Here is a 19,917-nt window from a genome sequence, read left to right on the forward strand (position 1 = left end):
TTTCTACCATATGCTATTAGCTCATCATTTTCATCCCTTTGATTCCATTTCTTTTGCTATCTGTCTCAACTTGGTACTCTTATACTTTAACTTCTTATTTCATATCATGTACTTACCTCTCTTCTTTGCATTTTCAGGATGCCACCAAGAAGAGGCAAAGAACCCGTAGAGCCTTCAAGGAAGAGAAAGACTTCCAAGGCTAGGAAGAGAGAGTGGGGTCTAGTTCATCAGCCCCATCACCATCTAGGGAATGGGAGGACTCATCCGACTATGATGAGATGGTCTTCTATAGTGCGAAAGCTACGTCATCGTGGAGTACCTTCCATTTACTACTAGTAATATTTAAGAAACAGGTGAATGTGGGGCACTTTTCTCGTATTCACCTCTTGGAGAGGTTTTCTGCCCTGGGTTGGGAGTGCATTCTCAACCTTGACCGGCTGTGCTACAAGGATTTGGTGAGGAGGTTCTACTGCAACCTGGAGGCCATAGAGGAGGAGGGGGTGTTCGCCATAGTCAGTATGGTGAAGGTGTAGAGATCATCCTTACTATGGATAGACTAGTAGAGATTCTTGGTATCTCCTCTAAGGGCATGCACTACTACAATCCTCTCAGGACCATAGGCAAAGGCCCACTGATGAGCCGGGAAACGCAAGAGCACATCTACGAGGTGATTAGTGGTTCACCAGTGAGGACAGCATCAGAGTTGGACTTTTCACCTGAGGGTAGGGCGTTTGCTAGGTTGGTGCAGTTCAACCTAGCTCCTAGGAGTGGTCACCGGAACTAGGTAGGTTTCATGCCCACGTACCTAGCTGCTTGCCTGTTATCTACCCTTGAAGGCAATGTGCCTAAATTATGCCTCTCCTATTTCATGCTAAGATCCATGCATCACCATACCTTACATCCCGAGGATTCCAGCCTACCATATGGCAGAGCCCTTACTCTAGTCTTCGAGCACTTCACAATCGACCTTTCTGAGGAGGAGGGATCGGTCCCGAGGGACAAGTTCTCTACCAAGAATTTGAGGCAAATGAACCTGTGTACCTTGATGATAGAGCCATGGGCAGCTAAGGAGTAGGAGGAAGAGGATGTAGAGTAGGAGGAGGGTGAGACCATGGGGGAGGATGAGCGTACCAGAGATGATGGGAGTCACTTCTGTACCAGGAGGAGATCAAAGAGGAGGATGTTTTGGAGGAGGTGCCCTTGGACACTAGTGTGGCAGATCTTACTCTCCATGGAGCTGGCAATTCCAGATCAGGCAGAGCCAATGGCCCGGACATGCCTAGTGCTTCTAGCACATAAACTTCAACTCCGCCATCTACTGGAGAGGCACCTATCCTTCAGGATATCTTATCAGAGTTGAGGTCATTGAGAGAGAGTCAGGCTGAGCTTAGAGGTCAGCTTGGAGAGAGTGCGGCCAGGGAGTTGAAGCTTCTTAGGAGGGTGGAGGAGAACACTAGTAGAGAGCTTCATATGTGGAGGCAGTTTGGAGAGATGGAGTCCAGGTTTCGGCAACTTACCTGGGATATGTACTACTCTTCTAGGGTGATCTCCGTAGATGTTCGTTATGTACAAAGGAGAGTGGTGCTCCTCCATGATCGATTCACTCATTGGGACATGCATCTTGGCATTGACTCTCGGGTCCACTTAGGAGAGTCTTTCGATGTCTCTAGCTCTGACTTCGACTCCGACTCCGACTTCGACTAGTGCTCTAGACTAATGACCTATTATCTTCTCCTGACCTTTTTATTTGTCATTTATATTTGACTTTTTAGCTTTATTTGACAGTCTTACCTATTATGGGTTTCATAGTTAATTTTTTGCTTTAATTATGTGATCGAACTAGTATAACTTTAAGAGATGACAGCATCTGTCATTCATTTTGTAATATATTTCTTCTTGTGTACTTAAAGTTTATTGTGATCTTGATGGAAATTGTGAATTCCTGAATGGTTTACTTATATTTAACTATGTGGTTAATGGTCGCCGACACGGTCTCCATATGTTATTATCATATTAATCTCGTTGTCTATCAGGTTTTTATGTTTAAATTTTTTTAGTTTTCTCATTTTACGTCGTTATACTGCCAAAATTTTGTTAAAATTTCCACTACTAAGTGAATTCTATTATGACAATTCCAAAACTAGTTAACCAAGATTTATATTAATAATGCATGCATGCCATAAATGCATTAGTTACAATTTTTTTTTTTTACATTTAAATTTAAGGCTTTTAACTTTTTCATAAGGTTTTTATCTTCACGCACCCCATACCTATTATAGTTTCTACGGGGTCTAAGCAGTATGCTATAGGCAGGCAGAGCATCGGGCTCTGATACCACCTTTATCACACCCCACCCATACAAAGCCTAGTCGGTGATCGAGTTAACACCGGTTAACTCACAAACCTGCCAGGATCAACAATACAGTGATTGCGATATAGCATAATCTACTATTTTAAGATTAGACCTGTAATTTTCAGCGAAAGACCTGTTCATAATTATACCTGTAATTATTTTCTAAATACTTGATACCCAAATTGAGTTATAAAAGTTACATACATTTGGGCCCGAAGGCATGATATATATACAAAAATACAACTATTTAAGCATCAATTAACAAAAGGAAGTACATAAAAAAAGAATCACTCAGGAGTCACAGCTGTCATATAGCACAATCCTCGCACTTACAATTGGCACCACACCCGAACTCATTAGGGACCCACCAGTCCTCAAATGAAAACTCCACAATGGGGCCTGGCTCCTGATCGCCAGGCAGATAACCTGCAAAAACACCTAAAAAGAGTTGTGCATGTGGGATGAGCTCACTAGCCCAGTAAGTGGAATGGAAGACCACACAAGGTAAACCACACAAACAATCACCAAACAAATGCGCCTATATGTAATTCATTTAAACCCTATTAGCCTAACAACATTACTAGGTCATAGGTTTTGTGCTACTCACAATCACAGTGCATGTATGCCCCGCATACGTGCCGTGAACCCCATCCCATAATATGCCCATAGGGTTGTCAGAGAAGGCCCACCGCTGGTATCGAAATTCTAAAAGCAGGCCAACTCCCGATAAATTTAAATGATAAAAAGTAAATGGGTTACTCCACCTGAAATAAAAGCAGTACGATCGGCCCTCTGAATATATCACCGGGGTTACCGACTGTCCTAGCGATCAGTCGTGCGTTCTTTTAACAGCTGCAGGAGTTCAACAATTGTAACCCAATGCTTCCCCCCAATGATCCCCCAACACGTAAACCCCTGTTGGGAAAGGTCATAGCATAAGGGTAAATCACATCCTAGCCACATGCCCCTACATGAGCATAGTACGATTACACAATGGCACCGCATCTCATACCACGTGCCACCATGCACTCATTTCTAAGCAGTCTACGGCATCTAGAATCTAGCATGCATATCATGTCCAAATGATATTTTTCCATCACATACATCAAGACATAATGAACATTCCATCATAACACAAAGCATAGTATATTATGTAAATGCACATTCAAATGCGTGATATGGCATATGTGATGTCTATTCTACACACAAGTGATATGATGACATGGCTAGACTAACATATGTTAAATGATGCATAACATTCTGAAATTAAATTAAAGTCCACTCCCACTTACTTGTATGTGTACACGGTGCTTGTATCCGGTACAAAAAAGATCCGATGTGTGGGTACACGTATATTGAGCGTAGCCTATCATAAATATAATGGTTTATCATTTCACTATGTTAGGGTCAAAATCATCATGTTTGAACACTAAAATTGGGTTTAGAGTCATAAATGGGGGTTACCCATCAAATTTGGACCAATTCTGAAAATTTTGGAAAGATAGGTGGGCTAAAGCCAAAGACCGGTGGGCTATGTAGCCCGTCGGTTACTCCAAAACCTGAAAACTGAGTTCTGAAAACTTAGGTGACCTAAAACCAGAAGATCGGGCGACTATGTAGCCCATCGGTTTCAGCCCACCAGTTACTCCAAAACTTGAAAACTGAGTTCTAAAAACTCAGATGGGCTAAAACCAGAAGACCATAGCCACCAATTCTAGCCCGCCGGTTACTCTAGAGCCTAGAATCTGAGTTCTGCAAACTCAGGTGGGCTAAAACTAGAAGACAGGTGGGGTAAAAATACCCCTCAATATTTGAACAAAAATTTTTCAATATCATTCCCGACTTTCCTCCGGCTTAGGGAACTTGTTTGGGAACGATCCGGCGACTCAAATCACTTGTCTAAGGTCCAATCATGTACCATAAACCTAGATCTAAGATCAAATCAAAAGAAAAGGAAGATTCTTACCTCTTTTCCAAGAACTCCAATGAAAACCCAAATTTCTTTTCTTTTTCTCAAGAACCTCCAAATACTCTAGATCTTCACCAACACTCCTTTCAAATCCTTCAAAATCATTATACACACATTTCAGTAGACTTTAGATTTGATTATCCAAGTAGGATTAGCAAGATCCAAGTGAGTTCTTTTCCAAAAATCAAAAAGAGTGTTTAAGGATGGGGTTTTCCTAAGAATCTTTGGAATGTGTGTAATACCTACCTCAAATCAAAGACCTCGGTGAGCTGATCATTAATCCAGGCTCAAAATACCAAGACCCAGCTCCAGCGAAGCTCTATGGTGAACTTCCCCTTCTTCTTCTTTCTTCTTCTTCCTCTTTTCCATTCTTCTTCTTTCTCTCTCTTCTTTACTCTCCTACTGACTAACTAACATTAATGAGAGAAAAGACAATTAATGTCTCCCCTCCTTTTATACCTAAGGCCCCAACATATCTTCTAAATCTCAGGTGGGCTAAATCTCAGGTGCGTATATCTTAGGTGGGTTATATATCAAATGGGTATATCCCAAGTGGGTATATCTCAGGTGAGCTATCTCAGGTCAGTATATCTCAGTTGGGCTAAATCTCAGGTGGGTATATCTTAGTTGGTTATATCTCAGGTGGATATATCTCATGTGGGCTATCTCAGGTGGGTATATCTCAGGTGGGCTAAATCTCAGGTGGGATAAATCTTAGGTGGGCTTCAATGGGAATAAACTCCCACATAACATTAGATTACGATGGTACCCACAAATACTAGTACGTACTTTTACTTTTTGTACATGCCCTCGTGGTGCGTGTAAGTGAAAAGCTTGGGTACACATATTACACTTAGTACCCGCTCGATCGTGTCAGGCCAACCTGAGTTCAAGGTCACCCTTGCTATAATATTCCATATAGTACCTATGTCAGTTCTCTTCGGTTCAGCCCCTATATGATCAAACCAAGTCAATGCGGTTAATTATACTGGGTTTGGAAAGCAAGGTATCACATAGTCTATTTGCACGGAGTGCCTGTGAACATTGTGTCAAATAGAGACCCAAGGTTCACATCTAGATTTTGAAAAAGTCTTCAGCAAGCCTCGGGGACACAAGTGAATCGAAGTACTGCTTTCCATCCATAGACCGATGAGTGATCAAAATGAACCATATAAATACTGGAAGACATGCTTAGGGCCTGTGCAATGGAAATGAGTGATAGTTGGAGAATACATACCTCTTATGGAGTTTGCTTATAACAACAGCTATCAAGCCACAATTGGGATGGCTTCATATGAGGCACTATATAGCAGGAAGTGCATAACACCCCTATATTGGGATGAAGTAGGTGAGCGTCGGATACTAGGATTGAAAATGATACAAATGACATATGACAAGGTTGATATCATTTAGGATATGATCAAAGCAACTCAATCATGTCAAAAGAGCTACGCCGATAACCGTAGGAAGGACATTGAATTCCAAGTGGGGTAGAAAGTATTTCTTAAAATATCTCCTACCAAAGGTTTGCATAGATTCAACAGGAAGGACAAACTAAGTTTGAGATATATTGGCCCATTTGAAATCTTGGCACGAGTTGGCTCCGTAGCGTATATGTCGGCTCTTCCACCTTCCCTCAGAAATATTCACAATGTGTTCCATGTTTCTATACTGAAGTTGTACATCCATGATCCATCACATGTGCAGCCCGTGAAACTAGAATATTTAGAAGCTGATATGACCTACGAAGAATAGCCTGCTATAATTCTAGACCGAAAGATAAAGACCCTTTATAATCGCTCCATCACTTTTGTGAAGGTTTGATAGGCCAATCATTCACCTGAGGAAGCGTTTTAAGAGAAAGAAGATGACATTCAGGCCACGTATCCTCATCTTTTCGGACAACCAGGTACTACAATTTCTAGGTTGAAATTTTCAAAAAGGGGGGGTAAATGTGATACCCTACTTCTAAACCCATTTTATTTACCCAGTTGGTTCAATTTGGTCATACAAGATCTGAACCCGATTGAGCTGAGACGAGTACCCTATGGAACATGATGGCAAGGGTACCCTAAACTTAGGATCTGAGCCAGTGCCTAGTGAAGTCCACGTGACCAAGCTATGCACTTGCAAGTATCACAAGGCCATGTATACATAATAAAGGTAAATAGCCTTTTTTATGTCGAGTACGTAATATAAGTCATAAATCGGGAGTCAGACATGTGTTGGGAGTCAATGCCCATCAAAATCCCAATTATTCGGCTAAGTTATGGCCGACTAGTGGGTGGTCATAGGTGGGTCGGACCCACCAGTGTGACCTACCAGTCTGGTCATTAGATATTTTGACCCAGCTATAAATAGCAATTAATGCCTTTCTTTTCCCTCATTTAATGTTTTACACGGTGGGTGAGAAGGGTAAAGAAGAAAGAGAAAAGAAAGAAAGAGAAGGGGAGAAGAAGGAAGAAAAAGGGAAGAAGATGCTCGTTGTCACACCCCATTCACACAAAACCAGACCGGTGACCGAGTTAACTTCGATTAACCCAAACCTGCTAGGATCATCTGATACAGTACCCCACCACAGCATACCCACATCTAAGATAAGTATTCAAAAGTTCAGCGGAAGACTTAAATTACCTGTAAATATCCCCAATATATTTGATACCCAAATTGTAGTATATAGCTAAGTACATGTGAGCCCGCAGGCATGATATTTATACAAAAAGAATAACAATTTACATATCAAGTACACAAAAGGGGAGGTCATCAAAAGAATCAAAAAGCAAAATCCTGTACGGTGTCATTACTACGGTCCTGTAGCACAGCCCTCGCACATGCAATCAGCACCATGCTCATACTCCTTGGGGACCCACTAATCCTCAATGGAAAACTTGACAGTGGGGCCCGACTCCTAATCTTCAGGCGGGTGACCCACAAAATCATCTAAAAGAGGTGTGCATGTGGGATGAGCTCACTAGCTCAGTAAGTGAAAAGAAAGACCACATAAACAGCCACATCCATATGCACTATATACTATGCAATTTATTTTAAATCTTATCCACCTAAACAACATTACTAAGTCTTAGGTTATGTGCAACTTACAACCACAATGCGAGTATGCCCCGGGTATGAGCCGCGAACCCCATTTCACGATACGTCCATAGGGTTGTCGGAGAAGGCCCACCGTGAGTACTCAGAAAAGTAAAGCATGCTGACTACCGGCTCTCAATATAAAAGTAAATGAAAGAAAAGTAAAGGCGTTGACCACAGCAATTTAAGAGCAGTACGATTGATCATTTTGAATATACCACTAAGGTTGCCGACAGTCCTAATGACCATCCGGGCGTATGTCTAACCGCCATAGTGACCCGACAACCGTGACCACTGCTTCCCCCCAAGTGATAACCCAACACCTCAACCCCTATTGGGAAGGGTCGTAGCATGGAGAATGATAATCTTAAACCACATGCTCCTATATGACAAAGTACGATTACATAGTGCCATCGCGTCCCATACCACGGGCCCCCAATGCACTCATTTTCAAACCGACTACAGCATCTAGTCTAATAATGCATCATGCATAGTAATCCAACCATTCATCACATAAGCACATCAATCATTTAGCACTAATAATGTAAAGCACAACACACATATCATAAATCATTTGTTTAGAATGCACAAGCAATGTGTGCGAATGGCATACGAGGATGACTAATCTACACATAATTTACATGATGACATGGCTAGTCTAGATACAATTTAATGATGCAAAAACAAGCCTTAAAATAAATTCAAATACCCTCTCCCCACTTACTTGTTGGGTACAAAAGCTCACATTCGGTACGGGTGAGATCCGGCGTGAGAAATGTAAATTCTAGTGGAACCTATTAAAAGCGAACGAGGTTAGCATTTCACCACTTTGGGGTCAAAACTAACGATGTTTGATGTTTAAATCATGTTTAAAATCATAAAATAAGGTTGTTCGCCCGTTTTGGGCCTGATGCGAAAAAATTAGACCGGACTATCTCTCCTGCAGTTCCTGGTGCTTTGGCCAACCTGCACAGAAGAGATGACAAGGAGAGCCGGGCTGACCCGACAGGGGACTCTCCGATGCCTAAGTTAGACCTTTCCACAATAGATGCTCAAGAGAGCTTTTACAGTATAAGAAGTGAGTCATCCATCCCCTGTGATGGAGGCTTACCTTGGTATTTATAGGCTGCTGATGGAGGGCAAGTGGGAGACGATTGTGAAGAGTCCTGCTTAGGCGTGGAGTCTTCAAGGGGAGTGGCTCTGTGATTCTCGTAATATTCCTGGAATATTCCCCTCTTAACTAGGAAAGATCAACCGTGTGACGTCGTGATGACGTGTAGTGGATAGAGTCCTGTCCTCCGGAAGAGGGACTACGTTCCTTGAATGTAGGGGTGGACGAAAACAAGTTTCTGGAATCCTTGTTGTTGACATCGGGCCAAGGTGGCAGCTCGGCCTGATGGAGGCCGAGGCAGTAGCACGGTCTGATGGAGGCCGAGGCAGTAGCATGTCTTGATGGAGGATGAGGTGGAGCACGGCCTGATGGAGGCCGAGGTGGAGCATGGCCTGATGGAGGCCGAGGTGGCAGCACGGCCTGATGGAGCCCGAGGTGACAGCACGGCCTGATGGATGCCAAGGCAGTAGCACGGCCTGATGGATGCCAAGGTAGTAGCACGGCATGATTGAGGTTGAGACAGTAGTACGGCCTGATGGAGGCCGAGGTAGTAGCACAACATGATTGATGCCGAGGTAGTAGCACGGCCTGATGGAGGCCAAGGCAGTAGCATGGCATGATTGAGGTCGAGGCAGTAGCATGGCCTGATGGAGGCCGAGGTGGCAACACGGCCTGATGGAGCCCGAGGTGATAGCACGGCCTGATGGATGCCGAGGCAGTAGCACGGCATGACTGAGGCCGAGGCAGTAGCACAGCCTGATGGAGACCGAGATGATAGCATGGCCTGATGGATGCCGAGGTAGCGACTCAGTCCTTTTCAGGTTTGCGTACATGCTTCAGCCGTGCTGAGGAATGTGACATATTTTTCCTCATAAGAGCCCATTCAGGCTAAAAAATCCAACTGATGGGCCAACAGATGGGCCAGACTTCTCACATGTCTTCGCCCACCGGTCTTCACAGGAGGGCCGAATAGCCTATCGGTTCAATCGGTGGGCCCCCTCAGGCGGACGGGTTCAGTCGTCGGTCCTCGCCTACCTATGGGAACTGAGGTGCTGCCCCAATAGGCTGGCGTTCTCAGGCGGGCAGCTTCGCCCGTCGATCTTCGCCCACTGTGGGGGCAAAATTTTGTCTTCTTCTTTGAAACGTTCCACAACCTTGGGAAAACCAAATGGGGCTATTCCAATCACATTTTCCACACATCTAAGGTCTTATAAGATGATTCTAACCAAGATCTAAGTTAAATTTAAGGATTGAAAAGCAATCTTACCTTCTTTGCTCAATAACTCTTCCAAAACCCTAAAATCACCTCTTAACTCAAGAAATCACCAATGCTTCTCAAATCTTGTAAATACTTCTTTAAACCTTCAAAATCAACAATAGACCATCTGTTAAACCTTAGATTCATCATCTCAAGTGGGATTTACAAGATCTCAAGGAATCTCTACCCAAATCAAGGGTTTCACTTGGGGTTTGGTGAAAGTTTAAGAAGTATAGCTTTCGCTCACCTCAAATCATAGGACTCGTGTTGGGGATCACTTTTCCGGTGCCGGAATGAGAAGATCAAACCTCGGCGTCGCTTAAAATCATTTCTTCCTCCTTTTCTTTCCCTTTCTTCTTCTTCGTTCTCTTTTTCTTCCTTTCTTTTCTCTCTCTTCTTTACTCTTCTCACCAACTCTTTAATGCATTAAATGAGAAAAAGAAAAAGACACAATAAATACTATTTATATAAGAGAATATCTAGTAGCCATATGGGTGGGTCACACAGGTGGGCAGGTTCGCCCGCCTGTGACCGCCCACCTGTTGGTCGAAACTTAGCCAAACAATTAAAATTTTGATGGAATTCGACTCTCGGCATGTATCTCACTCTCGGTACGAGATATATAATATGTATACACTTTAGGATATGGCTAAATATCAGCATTACCCATACATGGCCTTATGATATGTGCATGTACACGGCTTGGGTACACCCATCTCCTCTGGCACTGACTCGGACTTGTCTAGCCAATCTGTGTTCAAAGTCACCCTTGCCATCATGGTCCATAGGGAACCTGCCTTAACCCTCTCTAGTTCGGGTCCTGCATGGTTAAATCGGGTCAACCATGTAAGTAAAACAGGTTTTAAAAGTAGGGTATCACATTTACCCCCCCCCTTTTTGAAAAATTTCATCCTCGAAATTGGCATACCTGGTTGATCGAAAAGATGAGTGTACTTGGATTGGATTTCATCTTCTTTCTCCCAAGATGCTTCTTCAAGTGAATGGTTATCCCATCGCACCTTTACGAAGGAAATGGAGTGATTGCGAAGGGTTTTCACTTTTTGGTCCAAGATTTCAGCTGGCTATTCTCTATAAATCATATCAGTTTCTAGATATTCTGGTTCTATGGGTAACACATGCGATGGATCATGAACGTATCACTTCAACATGGATACATGGAATACATTATGAACATTTCCAAGTGAAGGTGGAAGAGTAATCATGTAAGCTATTGAGACAACCCGAGTCAAAATCTCAATGGGCCAATGTATCTCGGGCTCAACTTACCCTTTCTATGAAACCTATGCAACCCTTTAGTAGAAGAAATCTTGAGAAACACCTTTTCTCCTGCTTGAAACTCAATGTCTTTCCTACAGATGTCTGTATAGCTCTTTTGACATGACTGAGCTGCCTTAATCCTTTCTTTGATAACATCAACCTTGTCACATGTCATCTGTATCATTTTGGGTCCTAACATTCGGCGTTCGCCTACCTCATTCCAATACAGAGGAGTTCTACACTTCCTATCATATAATGCCTCATATGGTGCCATCCCAATTGTAACTTGATAACTGTTGTTATAGGCAAATTCCATAAGGGCTATATATTCTTTCCAACTATCACACATTTTCATTGCACATACCCTAAGCATGTCTTCTAATATCTGTATTGTTTGCTCTGACTGACCATCAGTCTGTGGGTGGAAAGTAGTACTTAAGTTCACTTGTGATCCCAAAGCATGCTAGGAACTTTTCCAAAATCTGAAAGTGAACCTTGGGTCCCTATCTGACACAATGCTCACTGGCACTCTATGCAAGCGCACTATGTTATCCATATAAAGTTGTGCTAACTTCGCCATAAAGAATTTGGTCTTGATGGAAATGAAATGAGCAGAGTCATTTTTTCCCTAAAGATTTGGCGACACTATTTGTATGGGGAGAAGTGTGAGATATACAGTGATCACAAAAGCCTTAAGTACTTTTTCACCCAAAGAGATTTGAACATGAGGCAGAGGAGATGGCTCAAGCTCATAAAGGACTATGACTATGACATTTAGTATCATCCTGGCAAGGCTAATGTAGTGGCAGATGTATTGAGTCAGAACGCACAGACTGTGTCACTCTCATACTTAGCAGTCAGCTCGCAACTCGTAACTGAGGTGATGCTAATGGATGAAACCCTCTTATATGAAGGAGCAACCTAAGAGCTTGAACATCAACTAGAAAACATTAAATGGTTAACTGTATCCTTGGCAGCTCTACAGGTACACCCGTCTATTAGGCAAGAGGCGATAATGAAACAACCTTTGGATCCTGAGTTACAACGGATCAGAATTAAGATTTGAGAGCAAACAAATGAATAACCCTGACTTCGTTTTAGCCAACGACGGGGCATTATTGTTTCAAAGTAGGTTGTGTGTGCCCAATGATTTAGAGATACAAGACAAGATAGTGCAGGAAGCATATAGATCTGAGTACTCACTCCACCCTAGAAGTAAAAAGATGTATAAGGACCTCAAACAAAACTATTGGTGGCCAAGCATGAAAACCACAATAGCCCTATATGTGGCGACTTGCTTTACATGCCAAAAATTAAAAGCTAAGAAGCATCGACCTTATGGTACTCTTTAGTCACTCCCAATACCGGATTAGAAGTGGGATAGGATTACGATGGACTTTATCACCGGACTACCACGCACACCTAAGGGGATGGATGCGATATGGATGATAGATGATCGGCTTACTGTAGCTAGTTCCAATTCATGAGTGGGGTAGTTCTTCTCATATTCCTGTAGTTATCAGGATGCATACACTATCACCTTACCGCGTTGCATGAGAACACAACCCAACCCGACCTTAGAGGCATCAGTATGGATGTCATTCCACCTATGCCTTCAGGGATGGTCAACATAGGGGCTGACACCAACCTTTTCTTCAATTCCTGAAAAATCTTCTCACATTCCTCTGTCCATTCAAATTTTACCCCCTTTTTGGTTAACTTAGTCATTGGTGCTGAGATCCGAGCAAAATTCTCAATGAAGCACCGGTAGTACCGAGCTAAACCCAAAAAACTTCTAATTTCTGTAACGTTCTTAGGGTTTTCCACTCTACTACTGCTTTCACCTTGTTAGGATCCACCTCGATTCCATTCTTAGACACTATGTGTCCCAGGAATCCAACTTGCTTAAGCCAAAATTCACATTTACTGTATTTGGCAAACAATTGTTGTTCTCTCAGCCTCTGTAATACCATCTTCAGGTGTTGAGTATGCTCCTCTTCTGTCTTAGAGTAGATCAAGATGTCATCAATAAAAATAATTACCCATTTATCCAAGACATCGTGAAATACTCGATTCATTAAATCTATGAATGCTGCCGGTGCATTGGTTAATCCAAAAGATAACACTAGGAACTCATAGTGACCATACCGAGTCCTGAAAGCTGTCTTGGGTATGTCACCGCTCTTTATCTTGAGCTGATAATAGCCTGATCTAAGGTCTATCTTTGAAAATAAATTTGCACCTTGTAGTTGGTCAAACAAATCATCAATACGTGGCAATGGATATCGGTTCTTAATGGTTAGCTTATTCAATTCCCGATAATCGATGCACATAGGCAAGCTGCCATCCTTCTTCTTGACAAACAATACAAGGGCACCCCAAGATGAAACACTTGGGCGAATAAACCCCTTCTCCAATAATTCTTGTAACTGCATCTGTAACTCCCTCAATTCGGCTAGTGCCATCCTGTATGGAGTTTTTGACACTGAAGCTGCTCCAGAAATCAAGTTTATGACAAATTCTAACTCTCTATCAGGCGGTAGATGCATCAGATCATCTGGAAAGATGTCGAAAAATTCTTTAACCACCTCCACCTCTTCTAGAGGTGTAACCCTTGCATCAACATCAAGTACTGATGCTGAGTAACCCAAACATCCACTTTCCAACAACTTTATCGCTTGAAGAGCGGAGATGAGGACCTTTCTAGCCCGTTTTATTTTATCTGCTTGGTATACCAGTTCTTTCCCTTCATCATTTGTCATCCTAATTAATTTTTTGGCACACATCACATTTGCTCGATGGGTCGACAACCAATCCATGCCCAGTATAACGTCAAAATTCTACATATTGAACTTGATGAATTGTGCATTCAATTTCTTTCCACTGATTTCAACTGGGCATGGCCCGTACACCTCCTTCAACTGTGTAACTTTTCCTGTAGGCATACTAACAATCATCTCATGATCTAGTGTCCTCGGTGACATACCAAGTTTCTCAATAAATCTCTTAGATATAAACAAATGTGTAGCTCCTGAATCAAACAAGACATAGGCTGGTATACCCGATATAGGTAGAACACCTAGTGCAACAATGCATATAAGTATAGCAGGTCATTTAAATTCAGCATAAGGAAAATATTAAATTAAAATGTACCTGCTACCACTTTTGCGTTGGCCTTAGCTTCCTCAGCTGATAAGGCATACATTCTTCCTTGCGGTTGATTCCCCCAAGTTAAGGGAGGTTTGTACACTGAGGGCTGACTAGATGGTAAGGCTGGTCTGACTCGACAGTCTTTGGTATAATACCCATAAGAGTGGCAATTAAAGTAACGGATCTGTGATGCCAAAACTGGGGTAGGGCCCCTTTGTACTTGACCTGATGTAGATAGGGGACGGGGTGGCCTTGTGACTATATGCACCATACTAGTGTTCGAACGAAAAGATGTAGAGCCCGGACCACCAGCTGGTCGAGGAAGGTAGCCAGATGGCCTATAGGGCTGTTTATATGTAGGCCCAGAACTATATGAGCCACGGTATAACTTGGATGAGTTTCCCATCTCTAGAAATGGATTAGTCCTCTTCCACAATCCAGGTGTGAGGGATTATTCTCCCTTTTGCTTATCTTCCATAGTTTTAGCTTTTTGCACAATCTAGCCATAATCTATTAAATCTAAGACCTCAAGCACTGAACCAATAGATGCCTTTAATCCCTTCAAAAACCTTGCAGCCTTTTCTTCAGCTGACCTCATATGCCTAGGGGAAAAATGGAACAAGCTTTCAAACTGCTACTGATACTCAAGGATAGTCTTATTCCCTTGAGTCAAGGCAATGAATTTCGTCTCTTTACGGTCTCTGAAGCTACGAGGGTAATGGTTTGCCAAAAACAACTCCTTTAACTGCTTCTATGAGGGTTCTGGATGTGTGGCAAACAATATAAGCTCAGAGGCTTGCCACCAAGAGTTGGCTTCATTCTTGAGTTGCAGCCCTGCACAAATAAGCTTCTGTGCCTCAGTGCACTCAACTACCTCAAATATCTTTTTCAGCTCTTGGATCCACTGGTCCGGCTCTAGAGGATCACTCCCCACCTTAGAGAATACAGGTGGCAAGTTCCTCTTGAAAGATTCCACAACCCTTATCATATTATTCATCGACGGGGTACATATACCGGATAGTAAGGGTACGGAGGGGGCACCGGAGGAGTGCTGAATGGCAGAATTGGAGGTGTACCTCCGACTTGTGGTCCCATACCAGACTCTACAGGTGGGTCTTATGGAGTAATTATTTGAGCATGTTGATCAGGTTGAGGAAGGTCAAATTGTTGCTGTATAGCAGCCATAAATGCCTACTGCTACTGGAGCATTTGTTGCTGGAAGTCTTGCTGTGACTGCTAAACTATGGCTGCAACATCACTTAGAGTGATGACAGGTGGAGGATCCGAAAGTGTGGTCAAAGGTGGGTCCCTTTGTGCCACACCCTGGTCAAGGGTTTCTTGAGATTCTGGAAGTGGGGTTTGCCCCACAGAGCGGGACCTTCGAGGATTTGGTGGTCAACCGATAGGACGAGGACCACGTGAGGTTCCTCAAGCATTGCTACCAGATCTAGGGCGTACCATCGTGTCCTTGCACCTAGATCATGCCGTACAAAAAAAAATTGTTAAGTACCTTAGAATTTATATAAACACATAATCATATGCCAAAACACGGGGTATTGTAGTGTCTAATGTCTTGCATCTAGCCACAGCTTAGCCCCGAGAGTACTGTGCTAACACTTCAACAAGTAGGACGGTGGTCCCACTCGACCCCCTTTTTTGTGTTATTATTATTATTATTATCTTTTTTTTTCTCCCAGCCAGCAAGCTGCCACCGGCTGGCAACCATTGATGGGTAGCTCGGGTTAGGCCCGCCGATCCAACCCGAGGTGGACATTAAAGGGGCTTTTAAGCCTCTTTCAACCCTCATTTCTCCCATCTTCTACCTTGGCTCAACTCAGGGTGATTTTGGAGGGTTACTTGGCGCATTCGCTCACGATTTCACTCAACGATTCCACGGATTTTGGAAGATCCAAGTGCTTTTCACTCTCAAGTAAGTCTCTTCTAGATTTCTCTTCTTGGAACATATATTTTGGGTGTTGAATCCATTTATAATTCCCAAAACTTGATTTTTTTCATGTTTCTTTCCATAGAATAATCATTCCATGAGAACATGATGCTTCCTTTGTGACTCATTCATAGTTTTGGGCTTTACTACCCAATCTATGAGAGAAAATCCAACCGTGCCCTAATTTCTCCAATTTAGGGTTTTTTATTCCAAGCAAATTTTCTCTAATGCATGCCATGAAATGCAATAATTAAATGCAACCATCATTTTTTTCTTTTTATGGCTTTTAATTCCTTAAAGTTTTTACATTTACCCAACCCCATCTTCTATTATAGATTCTAAGGGATCTAAATGGTATGCTATGAGTGGATAGAGCATCACGCTTTGGTACCACCGTCGTCACACCCCATTCACACAGAACCGGACCGATGACCGAGTTAACTCCGGTTAACCCAAACTTGCTAGGATCATCTGATACAGTATCCCACCACAGCATACCCACATCTAATAAGATAAGTGTTCAAAAGTTCAATAGAAGACTTAAATTACTCGTAAATATCCTCAATATACTTGATACCCAAATTGTAGTATATAGCTAAGTACATGTGAGCCCGCAGGCATGATATTTACACAAAAAGAATAACAATTTACGTATCAAGTACACAAAAGGGGAGGTCATCAAAAGAATCAAAAAGCAAAATCCTGTACAGTGTCATTACTGCGGTTCCGCAGCACAGCCTTCGCATATGCAATCAGCACCGTACTCATACTCCTCGGGGACCCACCAATCCTCAATGAAAAACTTGAAAGTGGGGCCCGACTCCTGTTCTTCAGGCGGGTGACCTGCAAAATCATCTAAAAGAGGTGTGCACATGGGATGAGCTCACTAGCTCAGTAAGTGAAAAGAAAGACCACACAAACAGCCACATCCATATGCACTATATGCTATGCAATTCATTTTAAATCTTATCCACCTAAACAACATTACTAAGTCTTAGGTTATGTGCTACTTACAACCACAGTGCGCGTAAGCCCTGGGTATGAGCAGCGAACTCCATTTCGTGATACGCCCATAGGCTTGTCGGAGAAGCCCACTGTGAGTACTCATAAAAGTAAAGCATACCGACTACTGGCTCTCAACATAAAAGTAAATGACAAAAAAGTAAAGGTGCTGACCCCAGTAATTTAAAAGCAGTACAATTGGCTCTCTTGAATATACCACTGAGGTTGCTGACCGTCCTAATGACCAGCCAGGTGTATATCTAACCACCACAATGATCGGACAACCGCGACCACTGTTTCTCCCCAAGTGATAACCCAACACCTCAACCCCTGTTGGGAAGGGTCGTAGCACGGGAATGATAATCCTAAACCACATGCACCTATATGACAAAGTACGATTATATAGTACCACCGCGTCCCATACCACGGGCCACCAATGCACTCGTTTCTAAACCGACTACGGCGTCTAGTCTAATAATGCATCATGCATAGTAATCCAACCATTCATCACATAAGCACATCAATCATTTAGCATTGAGAATGTAAAGCACAACACACATATCATAAATCATTTGTTTAGAATGCACAAGCAATGTGTACGAATGGCATACGAGGATGACTAAATTACACATAATTTGCATGATGACATGGCTAGTCTAGATACAATTTAATGATGCAAAAACAAGCCTTAAAATTAATTCAAATGTCCTCTCCCCGCTTACCTATTGGGTACAAAAGCTCACGTTCGGTACGGGTGAGATCCGGCGTGAGAAATGTAAATTCTAGTGGAACCTATCATAAGCGAACGAGGTTAGCACTTCACCACTTTGGGGTCAAAGCTAATGATGTTTGATGTTTAAATCATGCTTAAAATAATAAAAGAAGGTTGTTCACCCATTTTGGGTCCATTCAGGCTCAAAAATCCAACTGATGGGCCAACAAGTGGGCCAGACAGTTCACCAGTCTTCGCCCAGCGGTCTTCACAGGCGGGCCGGATAGCCCGCTGGTCCTCTTCCGCTTGTGGGAACTGTGGTGCTGCCCCAACTAGCCGGCGTCCTCAGGTGGGTGGCTTCGCCCGTCGGTCTTCGCCCAACTGTGGGGGCGAAAAATTTTGTTCTTCTTTGAAACGTTCCACAACCTTGGAAAAACCAAATGGGACTGTTCTAATCACATTTTTCACACATCTAAAGTCTTATAAGATGATTCTAACCTAGATCTAAGTTAGATTTAAGGATTGAAAAGCAATCTTACCTTCTTTGCTCAAGAACTCTTCCAAAACCCTAAAATCACCTCTTAACTCAAGAAATCACCAATGCTTCTCAAATCTTATAAACACTTCTTTAAACCTTCAAAATCAACACATAGACCATCTATTAAACCTTAGATTCATCATCTCAAGTGGGATTTACAAGATCTCAAGGAATCTCTACCCAAATTAAGGGTTTCACTTGGGGTTTGGTGAAAGTTTAAGAAGTATAGCTTTAGCTCACCTCAAATCGTAGGTCTTGTGTTGGGGATCACTTTTTCGGCGCTGGAATGAGAAGATCAAACCTCGGCGTCGCTTAAAATCATTTCTTCCTCCTTTTCTTTTCCTTTCTTCTTCTTCGTTCTCTTTTTCTTCCTTTCTTTTCTCTCTCTTCTTTACTCTTCTCACCAACTCTTTAATGCATTAAATGAGAAAAAGGAAAAGACACAATAAGTACTATTTATACTAGAGAATATCTAGTATCCACATGGGTGGGTCACACAGGTGGGCGGGTTCGTCTCTCGGCCAAACAATTGAGATTTCGATGGAATTCGACTCTCGGCATGTTTCTCACTCTCGGCATGAGATATATAATATGCATACACTTTAGGATACGGCTACATACCAGCACTACCCGTACATGGCCTTATGATACGTGCATGTACATGGCTTAGGTACACCCATCTCCTCTGGCACTGACTCGGACTTGTCTGGCTAACCTGTGTTCAAAGTCACCCTTATCATCATGGTCCATAGGAAACCCGTATAACCCTCTCTAGTTCGGGTCCTGCATGGTTAAATCGGGTCAATCGTGTAAGTAAACTAGGTTTTAAAAGTAGCGTATCACACTCGTTGTACGACGCTGAGGTTAGATCTTTCGATTTCAACACCAGAATAGTGATCATTATCTCAAGATCTACAATTTGAGGTGAGTATAGGCCATATTTCTTAAACCCTCAAAAAACCCTAAGTGAAACTCTATGATTCGGGTAGAAATCCTTTAGATCTTGTTAATCCCACTTGTGAATATGAATCTAAGGTTTAATGAAAGACCTACATGTTGTTTTTGAAGGTTTTAGAGGAAGAAATCGTAAGATTTGAAAAGCATTTGCTGACTTCTTGAGTTGAAGAAGGGGATTTGGGGTATGAAGGTGTTTTTGAGCAAAAAGGTAAAATCCAAGCTTAAAACTTTGATTCAATCCTAGATCTAGGTTAGAATCACAAAATGGGACCTTAGATGTGTCAAATATGCGATCAAATCAACCCCTTGTGGTTTCCCTAAGGTGGGATGAAGAATGGAGGTGAATAGAAAAATCCCAGTTCTGACTGGTGGGTGCCCTAGAAGTGGTTGGACCCACCAATCCAGAGCTCGCCTTTCTTGGTTGAGCTTCTAGCTCGATCGATGAGTAAGGACTAGTGGGCACCTGATCGACTGCTCCTGGCCTGTCGGTCCAGTCAGAGCCCTTGGGCCGAGCGATGGGCGAGGACCGGTGGGCACCTGGTCCACCACTCCTGGCC

General features: G+C 42.7%; 1 long non-coding RNA gene across 1 annotated transcript; it reads right to left on the bottom strand.

Annotated features, from left to right (window-relative positions):
* Positions 1 to 2,670: 2,670 nt before the first annotated feature.
* LOC122093662 lies at positions 2,671 to 4,704 on the bottom strand. The gene is made up of 4 exons (XR_006144530.1): positions 4,569 to 4,704; positions 4,320 to 4,415; positions 3,646 to 3,719; positions 2,671 to 2,791 (listed from the first exon to the last, which is right to left on the bottom strand). It is a non-coding gene; the product is annotated as an uncharacterized LOC122093662 (long non-coding RNA).
* Between the last annotated feature and the right edge of the window lie 15,213 nt (positions 4,705 to 19,917).

This window comes from Macadamia integrifolia, chromosome 11, assembly GCF_013358625.1.
Source record: "Macadamia integrifolia cultivar HAES 741 chromosome 11, SCU_Mint_v3, whole genome shotgun sequence".
In the NCBI taxonomy this organism is placed as follows: domain Eukaryota; kingdom Viridiplantae; phylum Streptophyta; class Magnoliopsida; order Proteales; family Proteaceae; genus Macadamia; species Macadamia integrifolia.